Genomic DNA, 13,781 nt, shown 5'->3' with positions numbered 1-13,781 from the left:
GTGTTATTAAATGAAAAATTAAGGTACAGATGATTAGGTGATCGTAATAAGCAGTCTGGGAAAGTGCCAGGGGTATATAGGGAAGTCTTTGCAAAACTGACTTAAATGGAATGGGAAAACTTCAGTAGACAATGATTTTTTTTAAAATTTTAAATAATTAAAACACATGATTATCCATTTGCCAAAATCAATTGTTCTGTGTTTCACAAAGAATGAACACTAATGAGTGTAAACTAAAACAATAAAAAACAATGTCGGTAGGCCAGAAATAATGTAGACATTGACAAATTAATCCACCTGTATTTATAACAAATGTAAGATCTATAACTACACTGAAGGGTAGAAGAAAAAAGGGAGTGACCTTAGTAACTTTGGAAAGTAATGTTTTGACTGGAAATTATAAGACTAAAGACAAAGTAAACTGTATATAAACAATGTGTGCTAGTAGGTAAGTTTGTACTTCATGAGTGTAGTATAATGTAGTAATTCTGACACTGCTTTGTATTTATACTGGGGTGGAATAAATAAATAAATGAATAATGGAATAATGACAACCAGGTTTCTCACGGCGGGAAAGAGAAGTTTCAACAGATACAAGCAAGAAAAGAGGGTTAGAATAAACTCAGTGATATTGGAACCGATTCAGAGATATCAGTATAAACTTATAATTAACAAAATATATAGAGAGAGACAGATATATACAGAAACAAGTATAGATATATGTTTATACATGGGTTTGTATTCACACATATATTATTTAAGTGTCTGCTGAGAAGGCCTAGGCATAATAGCAACAATACACCCAATTCCCAGAGCCTGGTTTAAAAATGTCATTCTCCAGTAAAAACCAGGGCTCCTTGTAGAAATGATTGATTCTAGGACTGGGGCAAGAAAGTTACAAGACAAATCTGGAATATCTTACAGACAAAAAGTAGGAAAGTACTCAAAAAACAAAAGGAAGCAAGCATGTCAAAGGGGACAAGAACATACTGAAAGAATTCTTATTGGCCAAAGCTGGAAAATTTTATGCAAAAAATAAACAATATCATTTTGGGTTATAACAAAAAATATAAATATATTTATTTAGAAATAAAATACTTCATTAAAAAAAGAAATTAATTGGCTAATATAACTAGGAGATCTGATTCCAGGGACTCAATGTGACCAAGTCACGATCTCTCCATATGTTTCTTCCTCTGTGTTGGTTTTCTTATTTATTCTCTCTTAGATCACTGCTGGCTCGTGATGTAAAAGAATAAAGACTTCTCTTAATATTCTTATATCAAATTATGTAGTGATCCCTGTAGCCACAGAGGAAGTGTCAAGTTTGCCAGTTACACCCAGGATTAGAGTTGGGACAGGGATGATACCCTCCAGAAGGGAAAAATAGACAAAAATATGTTAAGTATATGGACAATTAAAATGTACAGGCATGCCTCATTGTGTTTTGCTTTATTGTACTTCCCAGATATTGCATTTTTTAACAAATTGAAAGTTTGTGGCAATCTTGTATTAAGCAATTGTATTAGTGCCATTTTTCTAACAGAATTTGCTCACTTTGTGTTTCTGTGTTACATTTTAATAATTCTCACAATATTTCAGACTTCTTATTAGTTTACTTGTGATTTGTGATCATTTATTACAATTCTGAAAGCTCATATGATATTTGGTATTTTTTAGCAATAAAGTGTTTTTTTTTTAAAGATTTATTTATTTATTTGACAGACAGAGATCACAAGTAGGCAGAGAGGCAGACAGAGAGAGAGGAGGAATCAGGCTCCCCGCTGAGCAGAGAGCCTGATGCGGGGCTCGATCCCAGGACCCTGGGATCATGACCCGAGCGAAAGCAGAGGCCCCAACCCACTGAACCACCCTGGTGCCCCCACAATAATGTATTTTTAAAATTAAGTTATGTACCTTCTTAAAGATATAACGCTATCGCACACCTAATGGACTACAGTATAGTGTAAGTGTAACTTTTATATGCACTGGGAAACCAAAAAATGCATTTGACTTGATTTATTGTGATATTCACATGATGGTCTGGAACCAAACCTGAAGTATCTCTGAGGGTGCCGATCGTGTTGAAACAGCTGCCTATCTTCTTCTTTTTTTTTTTTTTTTTAAGATTTTATTTATTCATTTGACAGACAGAGATCACAAGTAGGCAGAGAGGCAGGCAGAGAGAGAGAGAGAGAGAGAAGCAGGCTCCCTGCCGAGCAGAGAGCCCAATGCAGGGCTCAATCCCAGGACCCTGGGATCATGACCTGAGCCGAAGGCAAAGGCTTAACCCACTGAGCCACCCAGGTGCCCCAGCAACTGCCTATTTCAGCAAAAGTATCAGTAAATTCTTACTTCATATCAGAAAAAAAATACAAGTGAATTAAAGTATATACTAGGAAAAACCTAAGAGAATACTGACATAATCATGGGGAGGAGAAATACCTTCTAAAAAAGATTTAAACTAACAGCCATAAAGGAAAAGTTGTCAGATTTGACAACATTAATATTTAAAAGTGCTATAAGGGCCCCAAAGAAGTTAAAAAACATAGGTAATAAAGAGCTTAGATCACAAAGCATTGTTATTCAAAATATATAAAGCATTCTCACATATAATCAAACCTACAACCCAATTTGTATATATAGGTAGAGATTATGAGAGCAGTTAAATAACAGAAATACAAATAGATAATAAACACATGAAAATTGTTCCCTCATTAATAATCAGAGAAATGCCAATTAAAATAACAATGGAATACCATTTTTGTGTGAAAAATTAACAAAAACTAAAATGAATAGGTTATGGAATACTGAATTTTTCCTTATATTTTAGGTGAAAATGCAAATTAGTAAATCTGGTTTAAAGGATAATCTGGCAGTATAGATATCAAAATTAAATATCCTCATTCATTTTGATCCAACAATTCTACTTCTCATATTTATCCTATGGTATATTTGTACACGTGAATAAAGACAATACTTACCATTTAGCAAGTGACTATTATGTTCCAAGCCCTTTAAAATTCTTTGAAATAGATGATAGTATAATCATTTTGCAGATGACAAAACTGAAACTCAAATGTAAATTGCCCATAGTTATATGACCATGGAAGTGGAAGAATCTGGATTTGAACCTAGATATTTCTGTCTGTAAAATCCAAGGTCTTTTTACTATATTAGTCTAATTCTCATACCATTGCCAAACAATGCCTTTAAATGGTAGGTAAGATCAAAATCCCCATTTTTCCCCCACTTTTCTTTCACCCTGACCTTTGGGGAAATGATTTAGCGTCCCATCATGGTCAGGGTTTAAATAGAAACTAATTATATCTTGAAAGTCTTAATTTATGAAGGGGCTCTAAAAATGTGAAGGAACTATTGAAAGACTGTCACCTGAATCAGCTATGAGTTGAAAGAGATGTTTGTTAGTCCTTTCCAATTCAGATTAGCACTCCAGATGTTTGTCTCAAAATACTGCATTTCTTTAACACACTGTCTACCTTGGTTTATAAAAAACCTCTTCTTTTAATTTCAAACAACTTCAAACTTTATTTCCCCACAGAATTCTGAAGATTTTGTGACTTTGTGAAGCAATTACCTTAGACTTTAAGGAATTTGTTCTAGAATTCTGATAGGTCTTCAGTTTACAAGCTTGTTGCCCTAGGTGATAGATTCTTTCAAACTTTTAATCTGTTAAATTGTATATAACCTATGTTTTATGGTTCACCAACTTGATTTATATTGTTCAATTTAATTAAGTTTTATCTATTTTATATAAGGTCTGACTACCACCCTAAAAGAAAATACTTAAGGTAAGATTTCTTTTTCTTTACTTTATAAAAACTAAACTTTTTATTTTGAAATACTGCAGTTTTCCATGGGTTGTAAGAAACAAGAGAGAACCCACATATCATTTATCCAGTTTCCCTTAATAGTAACATTTTATAAAACTAGTAAAATATCATAACAGGATACTGACACTGTATAGTCAAGATCTTATTTCCATAAGAATCCCTAATGTCCTTTTATAGTCACATCCACTTTCCTACCTCCACTCCCTATTTAATGCCTAATAACCACTAATCTATTCTTCAGTTTTGTAATTTTATAATTTCAAAAATATTATATAAATGGAGTCATACAGAGTATAACAGTTTGGGATTGATTGTTTTCAACCAGCATAATTCTCCAGAAATTCATCCAGGTTGTATATATCAATACTTTGTTCCTTTCTATTACTATTATTCCACAGTATGGATGTACCACAGTTTGTTTAGCCAATCACCAGCTGAAGGACAAACCAGATTGCTTTTCGTTTTGATTATTATGAATAAGGCTGCTAGAGAGTATTGTGCTAAGCAAATAAGTCATTCAGAGAAAGACAAATACCATATGATTTCAGTCACATGTGGAATTTAAACGATAAAACAAATGAGCATAGGGGAAAAAACAGAGACAGACTAATAAACAGACTCTTAATTATAGAGAATAAACTGATGATTACCAGAGGGGAGGTGGGGTGGGGTGGGGATGGGTGAAATAGGTGATGGGGATTAGGGTGTGCAGTTGTTGTGATGAGCACTAGGTATATGGAATTGTTGAATCACTATATTATATACCTGAAACTAATATTACACTGCATATTAACTAAGTGGACTTCAAATAAAAACTTAAAAGATATAAATTATATTAAGTAAACAGGTCAGTCTTGGGAGAACTGGCATCTTTACTATGTGGAGTCTTTCAACCCACGAACATGGTATGTCCCACCATTTATTTAGTTAGGCCTTTGATTCCTTCTGCAAACATTTTGTAGTTTTTAATCATACAGATCCTGTACATTTTTAAAGTATTTAATTTATTCTGGAGTTCATATAAATGTTATTGTGCTTTAAATTTTTGTTTCCACATGTTCATTGCTAGTATACAGAAATGTTATTGATTTCTTCATCTTGAATTTGCATCCTCCAACCTTGTGGAACTCACTTACTAGTTCTTGTATGCATTGTTGTTGTTTGTAGACTCTTTGGTATTTTCTAAATAGACAATCATTCCATCTAAAAATATAGTCTTATTTCTTCTTTTCTAATCTGTGACTTTTCTTTTCTTGCCCTATTACAATGGATAAAATTTCTAGTACTATATTGAAAAAGAGTAGTAAGAACATGCATCCTTTCTTGATCTTGGAAGAAGAGCATTCAGGCTTTCATAATTAAGTATAATGTAAACTATAGGTTTTTGCAGATATGCTTTATCAAATTGAGGAAGTTAACTTTTTTAAAATTTATTTTTTATTTTCAGCATAACAATATTCATTATTTTTGCACCACACCCAGTGCTCCATGCAATCCATGCCTTCTATAATACCCACCACCTGGTACCCCGACCTCCCACCCCCGCCCCTTCAAACTCCTCAGATTGTTTTTCAGAGTCCATAGTCTCTCATGGTTCACCTCCCCTTTCATTTTCCCCCAACTCCCTTCTCCTAACTCCCCATGTCCTCCATGCTATTTGTTATGCTCCACAAATAAGTGAAACCATATGATAATTGACTCTCTCTGCTTGACTTATTTCACTCAGCATAATCTCTTCCAGTCCCGTCCATGTTGCTACAAAAGTTGGGTATTCGTCCTTTCTGATGGAGGCATAATACTCCATAGTGTATATGGACCACATCTTCCTTATCCATTCGTCCGTTGAAGGGCATCTTGGTTCTTTCCACAGTTTGGCGACCATGGCCATTGCTGTTATAAATATTGGGGTACAGACGGCCCTTCTTTTCACTACATCTGTATCTTTGGGGTAAATACCCAGGAGTGCAATGGCAGGGCCATAGGGAATTTCTATTTTTAATTTCTTGAGGAATCTCCACACTGTTCTCCAAAGAGGCTACACCAACTTGCATTCCCACCAACAGTGTATTCCCCTTTCTCCACATCCTCTCTGACACATGCTGTTTCCTGTCTTGCTAATTTTGGCCATTCTAACTGGTGTAAGGGGATATCTCAATGTGGTTTTAATTTGAAACTCCCTGTTGGCTAGTGATGATGAACATTTTTTCATGTGTCTGAGAGCCATTTGTATGTCTTCATTGGAGAAGTGTCTGTCCATATCTTCTGCCCATTTTTTGATATGATCATCTGTTTTGTGTGTGTTGAGTTTGAAGAGTTCATTATAGATCCTGGATATCAACCTTTTGTCTGTACTGTCATTTGCAAATATCTTCTCCCATTCCGTGGGTTGCCTCTTTGTTTTCTTGACTGTTTCCTTTGCTGTGCAGAAGCTTTTGATTTTGATGAAGTCCCAAAAGTTCATCTTCACTTTTGTTTCCTTTGCCTTTGGAGACATATATTGAAAGAATTTGCTGTGGCTGATATTGAAGAGATTACTGCCTATGTTCTCCTCTAGGATTCTGAGGAATTCCTGTCTTACATTGAGGTCTTTTATCCATTTTGAGTTTATCTTTGTGTACAGTGTAAGAGAATGGTCGAGTTTCATTCTTCTACATATAGCTGCCCAGTTTTCCCAGCACCATTTATTGAAGAGACTGTCTTTTTTCCAGTGTATATTTTTTCTTGTTTTGTCGAAGATTATTTGACCATAGAGTTGAGGGTCCATATCTGGGCTCTCTACTCTGTTCCACTGGTCTATGTGTCTGTTTTTATGCCAGTACCATGCTGTCTTGGTGATCACAGCTTTGTGCGTCCTTCCCGTTGAGATCAGGAACACAAGGATGCCCACTCTCACCACTCTTGTTCAACAAAGTATTAGAAGTCCTAGCAACAGCAATCAGACAACAAAGAGAATCCAAATTGGTAATGAAGAAGTCAAACTTTCTCTCTTTGCAGATGACATGATTCTTTATATGGAAAACCCAAAAGACTCCACCCCAAAACTACTAGAACTCATACAACAATTCAGCAATGTGGCAGGATACAAAGTCAATGTACAGAAATCAGTGGCTTTCTTATACACTAATAATGAAAATACAGAAAGGGAAATTAGAGAATCAATTCCATTTACTATAGCACCAAGAACCATAAGATACCTGGGAATAAACCTAACCAAAGAGGTAAAGGATCTGTACTCGAGGAACTACAGAACACTCATGAAAGAAATTGAAGAAGACACAGAAAGATGGAAGACCATTCCAGGCTCTTGGATTGGAAGGATAAACATTGTTAAAATGTCTATACTGCCTAGAGCAATCTATACTTTTAATGCTATTCTGATCAAAATTCCACCAGTATTCTTCAAAGAGCTGGAGCAAATAATCCTAAAATTTGTATGGAATCAGAAGAGACCCCGAATCTCTAAGGAAATGTTGAAAAACAAAAATAAAACGGGGTATCATGTTACCTGATTTCAAGCTTTACTACGAAAGCATATTTTTAACTATTTATAGCCCGCCTGCTTTGCATAGCACATGAAACTGTGCCAACCATATGCTATCCATAGATAAGATAAACCCTGGGGACATAAAGACCTCTGCTGCCTTTGGACTTCTCTGACTCAAAGAGTCCTTGCTGAGCTATTTGCATGAAATCACCTAGACATGCAACACCTTTTCTAAAAACCTTGTCCCCCACAAATTTCCTTGCTGTCCTCCCCTTCGGAGTGGCAGTAGCTGTGCTCAGCCTCCAGATGGTCTCGTGCTGTGAGGGACTTCACTTACATGCAAACCTATTACACTGTTACTCAAATAAGACTTGTGTGTGGTCAGAGAATACAACTTCTTATATTTTTAATTATTTTTAATTTGCTTAACTTGGTTTTTTGAACTAAGATGTGGTCCATAAAATCTAAATATTCCATGGGCACTTGAAAACAAGAACCTGTTGCCTGATTGTGGTGTTCAGGTCTTCTACATTCTTGCTGATTTTCTGTCTTGCACTTCTATAAATGACTGAGTGGGCTGTTGACATCCCCAATGAACTGTGGATTTTATTTCCTCTTTAAGCTCTATCAGATTTTGCCTCATGTATTTTGGCTCTTTTACTTTAGGATTATTATGTCTTCCTGGTGGATTGATACTTTTATTATCATATAGCATCCTTCTGTGTCTCTAGTGATTTTCTTTGTACTGAAATCTATCTAGTTTATCTGATATTAATACAGCCATTATATAATCAATATATATCTGATTAATAAAGCTTTTTATGATTAATGTTTGCATGTCATATCTTTTTCCACTCTTTTGTTTTAACTTTCATATTTAAAACAAAATATTTTATTTATATATTTTTTATAGAAACCATATTGTTGGATCATATTTTTTATTTACCCTGCCAACTCTATCTTTTAAATGATGTATTTAGACCCTTTGCATTTAAAATAGTTATTGACATATTAGAGCTTAAGTCTGTCATTTTATCATTTTGTTTTCTGTTTATTCCCTCTACTTCTCATTCCTATGTTTCTTTTTTCTTACTTTTTGTGGGTTAATATTTCTTAGAATTCCCACACTGATTCATGCATACTGTTTTTTAGTATGTTGCTTTTTATAGTTTCCTTAGTGGTTGTGCTATGTATTATATTTACATAACATCACAATCAATGATAATTGATATTTTACCTCTTCAAGTGAGGTACAGAAATCTTACTTCTATTTAAGCTCCTTCCTTTTTTTTTTTTTTTTTTAAAGATTTGTTTATTGTAGAGAAAAAAAGAGAGATTGGCAGACAAGGGCAGGAGGAAAAAATTTGATTCCCAAACAGCCTAGGTGCTGAGTGCAGAGCCTGACATGGGGCTTGATTTCATGACACTGAGATCATGATCTGAGCTAAATCAAAAGTCAGTTGGTCAGCCCACTGCACCACCCAGGCACTCCTGAGGCCCCTTTATCTTTAAAATATAATTGTCTTTTTTTTTAATTTTTTTTTAATTTTTTTAAAGGTTTTATTTATTTATTTGTCATAGAGAGAGAAGCGAGAGCAAGCACAGGCAGACAGAGTGGCAGGCAGAGGCAGAGGGAGAAGCAGGCTCCCCGCCAAGCAAGGAGCCCGATGTGGGACTCGATCCTAGGATGCTGGGATCATGACCTGAGCCAAAGGCAGCCGCTTAACCAACTGAATCACCCAGGCGTCCCTAAAATATAATTGTCTTAAGCATGTTCTCTACTTACAATGTGCATCACAGTAGATGGTGTTATAATCTTTGCTTTAACCATCTCATATTATTTTAAAACTCATGAGACGCAGGATAGTCTGTAATATTTGCCCATTCTCTTGCTCTTTTCTTTCTGAAGTCCCAAGCCTTCATTCTGTTCTTTTTTTTTCTTTTTGAGATTTTCCTTTAGCCATTCATTAAGAATCTGTTTGCTACCAACAAATTCTCTTGGTTTTCCTTTATCTGAGAATGTCTTTATTTTTCCTTCACACCTGAAGGAAATTTTTGTTGGGTATAATTTCACATATGTCAGTTCTTCTCTTTCAGTACTTGAAAAAATATTGTGCCACATCCTTCTGGCCTCTGTGATTTTAGATGAGAAAATCAGTCATCCTTTACCCTATTATCCTACTCATTACTCTATAGGTCATGCATTCTTTCCAGATGCTTTCAAATTTTTTTTTTCAGTTTTCAAATGTGTAATGATGATGTGACCTGGTGATTTTTTTGGATTTATACTCTTTGAACTTGAAATCTTGAAATAGTTTCTTGAATCTATAGATTTATGTCTTCCACCGAATTTGGGAAGTTTTCACGATTATTTTTTAAAATATCTTCTCTTACTCTATCATGTATTTTCCTTTTCCTCTCCTCCTTCTCCCCTTCCATCTTCCCCTTCTCCTCCTTTTCCTCTCGCTCTTCTCTTTTTCCTTCCTCTCCCTCTTTCCCTGTCTCTCTCCACTCCTTCTGAAGTTCCAGTAATATGAATGTTTACTCTTTTGCTGAAACTCTGTTAATTTTTTTCAGTCTATTTTCTTTTTATTGTTCAGACTGTGTAAATTCTATTGATATTTTCTTAAGTTCACCGCTTCTTTCCTCTGTCATCTCCATTCAATTATGAAGCCCAAACGGTGAGATTTTTATTTTGGTTATTGTCATTTTCAGTTCTATAATTTCCATTGGTCTTTTCTACAACTTCTGAGTCTCTGCTGATAATTTTTATTTGTTTCAAGAGAATTTCTGATTGTTTGATGAAGTATTTTTATGGTGGTTGCTTAAAATCCTTGTCTGGTTATTTCAGCAGCTGATTCATTTTGATGTTGGCATCTTTTCTTTATCTTTTCTCATTTATGTTGTGATTTCCCTGGTTCTTGGTATGCCAAGGAATTTTCAAACATATCCTGGATGCATGGAATCTTATATTATGAGACCCTAGATTCTTTAAAAAATATATAGAGAGAGATAGATAGATAGATGTGTGTGTGTGTTTGTATACATATATATAAGAATGATTATATACATATATATGAATTAATGATTATATATATGAATGATTATGAATAAATGATTATATAATCATTCATTCATTCATTCATTCATTCATTCATTCTACCCTGTTGAGAGGTAGAATGGGGCCAGCCTGGTGAATATATTTCAAAATGGTGAACTTTTTGTGTGTATGTGTTTGTGCATATTTCTAACAAAGAAATTGCAGGGTTTTAGCCAAGTTGAATATCCCTCTCCCCACATGAACTTTCACTTCCTCCAATCTAGATCCTTGGGAATTGTGGCATGTAGTTCCTCACATCCACAGGTGATCTTTGGCCTTGGCTGCAAGTGATCTAGAGGGGGGTGAAGAGCATAGTACACCTGGGAGTAAAAAAATATAAAGTATGCTTGTGGTCATTTACCTAACACACTACCAACACCTTTGGAGGGATGTCACAGAGCATTTAATAGATAGAAGCTATTAGTGATAACAGCAAAAAACCAAAACCTACATGACAAATAGACAAAATATAACATCTGTTGGTGGCTACTTTTTATTACTGTGCCAGGTGCCAGAAGAAAGAAAGATACGCTAAATACTTTATCCCAGTGTAGTAAAGGCTATGGTTATACCATCAGCTATAAAGGATGGGATATTTCTTTTGGTGGTATTAGGCTAAAATGGCACTTAAAGTAATCAAGCTCAATCTGAAGCTATTTGTCAAATCATCTTTAACTGTCAGTGCTACTTTGCTTATGCCTATTGTACTTTGTAAATTTATCTCACTTAAAACAATTATTTACTGTAATATAATGGTTTATCCCAATAAGTCTTTCCCACTACCTCATTATAAGATCTTTTGAGCCAAGAGCTATATTCTGTTCATTTTTGTATCCATAGTTCCTAGTACATAGTAGGTACTCATTCAGAAAGTATTTGTCAAGTGCCTAGGTTTCAGACACTGTTCCAGATGAAAGGAATATAAGACACAGAATATCTCAGCTCTCAATATCCTTACATTCAGGTAGAAAAGATGGACAGTTATGGTTAAAGATCTTATCTACCCTGGCATTTAGAAGGTGGTTTGCACATTGCTTTAAGAGTCTCTGAGTCCCTTGGCACCGGGCGCCTGGGTGGCTCAGTGGGTTAAGAGTCTCTGAGTCCCTTGGAGACCCTTATGGCTATAAATTTCTGATAAAATTTATCTTTCTGATAAAATTTATCTTCATCAAAATACCTTGAGTTAGATAGACATAAAATCTCTCTTTCTTTAGCTCATTGATTTTATCACAATATGAATTGTTTGAATGGACTTGGTAATACTACTGCTATGAGGGTTCAGTTCATTTCAACCAATACAATGCAAAAATGCATTTGTATGTGTATGTGTAAAGCACTAGAAAGTATTTTATATATATTATCTCACTGAATCACAACTTTGGTTAAAAAGGCCTTTCATTACCCATGTCTACCCTCCTTTTCTGCCCCAGGTCTCTGTAAAGTACATTTTTTCATGGAATATTCCCAATGCACCCTGTGTGTTAATCTAGTATGCTATATTATAATTCCTCTTTACTTTTATGTCTGATACATTCATTAATATATTTTTGGTTACTCAAAGTCAGGGGAAGAGGAGAAGGTGGTTGATTATATGTGCTCTGGGCCATATCCCAACTGCGTTACTAACTAACTATGTGACCTGATACAATTTCTCTAATCTCACTGAGCTTCAGTTTCCTCATCTGCAAAATATAAACAATAACAATGCCTACTTTATTGTGAGGATTAAATAAAATAATGCATACAAAATGCTTAATAGGTGCCCATTCATATTATCATTAATTATTAATTAGCCATGGTGCTTTTTATCTAGTGGGTATTCAATAAATGTTTTGTAATTAATCCCCTTTTAACCTTCAGCCAATAGTGAAAAGACTCCTGCCAGAATTCAAGTCTTCTGACTCAAAATCTTGTTCTTCTGTAACAGTAGGATGTCTTGTAGATATTATGCCATTTATTTCCTAAATAAAAGTTTAGGCCAGTAATCAGATGGGATTTTTGTGCTATTTTTAGATGCGTGAATCAGTCCGGAAGAGGTAGTTTGAATTCCAAATCATTAAAATATCCAATATTTTGATGGTTTATTGGAACAACCAGATTGAATATTAGAATCAGTAATGCCCTGGCCAGTTGGGATTGATGCCTTTAAAGTAACTAAACCTTTTTGCATGGAGTTCAAGATATCCATACATCAAATTCTACCATCTACAAAAGAGTATTAGTATGGGGTTCTAATGTCTTGGATTAAGGAGTCAGTTATTCATTAAATTACAAAGAAAAGCACTTAAATTCTCCCCTTAGTGAGAGATGGTTCTTATCTACTGAGTGCAAAATATGAAGTAAGCCAAATTTTTCTTTCTCTTTTCACCTTTGAAGTCAGTCTTTCTTTCTTGCTAATCATTCCAAGCCACATAAGCCCTGTCCCATTTCTGAAATATTTATTATTAGCCTGGCATGGCATTTAAACAGCTGAATCTTAAGCAACTGAAAGTTTTCAAGATGTAGAAGAAAAGAATCCAGTATACTTAATTTCAAGTATTAATGGACAAATGAGGTGAGGAGAATGGATTCTTTAAAATTGCTCATATCAAAATAGATGAGCAACAAATGTAGGGATCTGAAGGGGCACATGCACCAGAATGTCCACAATGGCCAACTATGGAAAGAACTTATCCATCAACAGATGAATGGATTAAAAAAGATGTGGTACACACACACACACACACACACACACACACACACACACACACTGGAATACTATGCAGCCATCAAAAGAAATGAAATCTTACCATTTGCAATGACGTGGATGGAGCTAGAGGGTATTATGATTAGTGAAATAAGTCAATCAGATGATCTCTCTGATATGAGAAATTTGAGAGGCAGGGAAGGGGGTGTTGGGGGGTATGAGGGAAAAGGGAAACAAGATGAGATTGGGAGGGAGACAAACCACAAGAGACTCTTAATTTCATAAAACAAACTGAGGGTGGCTGGGGCGTGGGGAGATAGGGATAGGGTGGCTGGGTTACGGACAGTGGGAAGGGCATATGCTATGGTGAGTGCTGTGAAATATGTAAGCCTGATGATTCACAGGCCTGTGAGCAAATAATGCATTATATGTTAATAAAAAAAGATAGATGGGCAAAGAAATCTATCCTTCCCTAGTGCTACTGTGAGTTGCACTAAGCAATAGCTATATGGGAGGAGGCAGAACCAAAGAATTCAAAAGTGTAGCCTGCTAAAGTTAATGTTATGTTTATATTGCTTTATAATAATTTATAAATTTAAAATAAACTATTATAAAATATCTAACAAATTTCATTTATAATAAATTCATAATAATAAG

At 34.9% G+C, this 13,781-nt stretch overlaps 1 protein-coding gene across 7 annotated transcripts in view; it reads right to left on the bottom strand.

Moving 5' to 3' along the window:
* Nucleotides 1-13,781, bottom strand: part of C2CD6 (C2 calcium dependent domain containing 6) — a 109,801-nt gene that overhangs the window by 15,397 nt on the left and 80,623 nt on the right. The window lies entirely within an intron of this gene.

This window comes from Mustela nivalis, assembly GCF_964662115.1.
Source record: "Mustela nivalis genome assembly, chromosome: 11".
Lineage (NCBI taxonomy): Eukaryota > Metazoa > Chordata > Mammalia > Carnivora > Mustelidae > Mustela > Mustela nivalis.
Note: the sequence above shows the minus strand (reverse complement) of the source record. Positions and strands in the feature narration are given on the sequence as shown.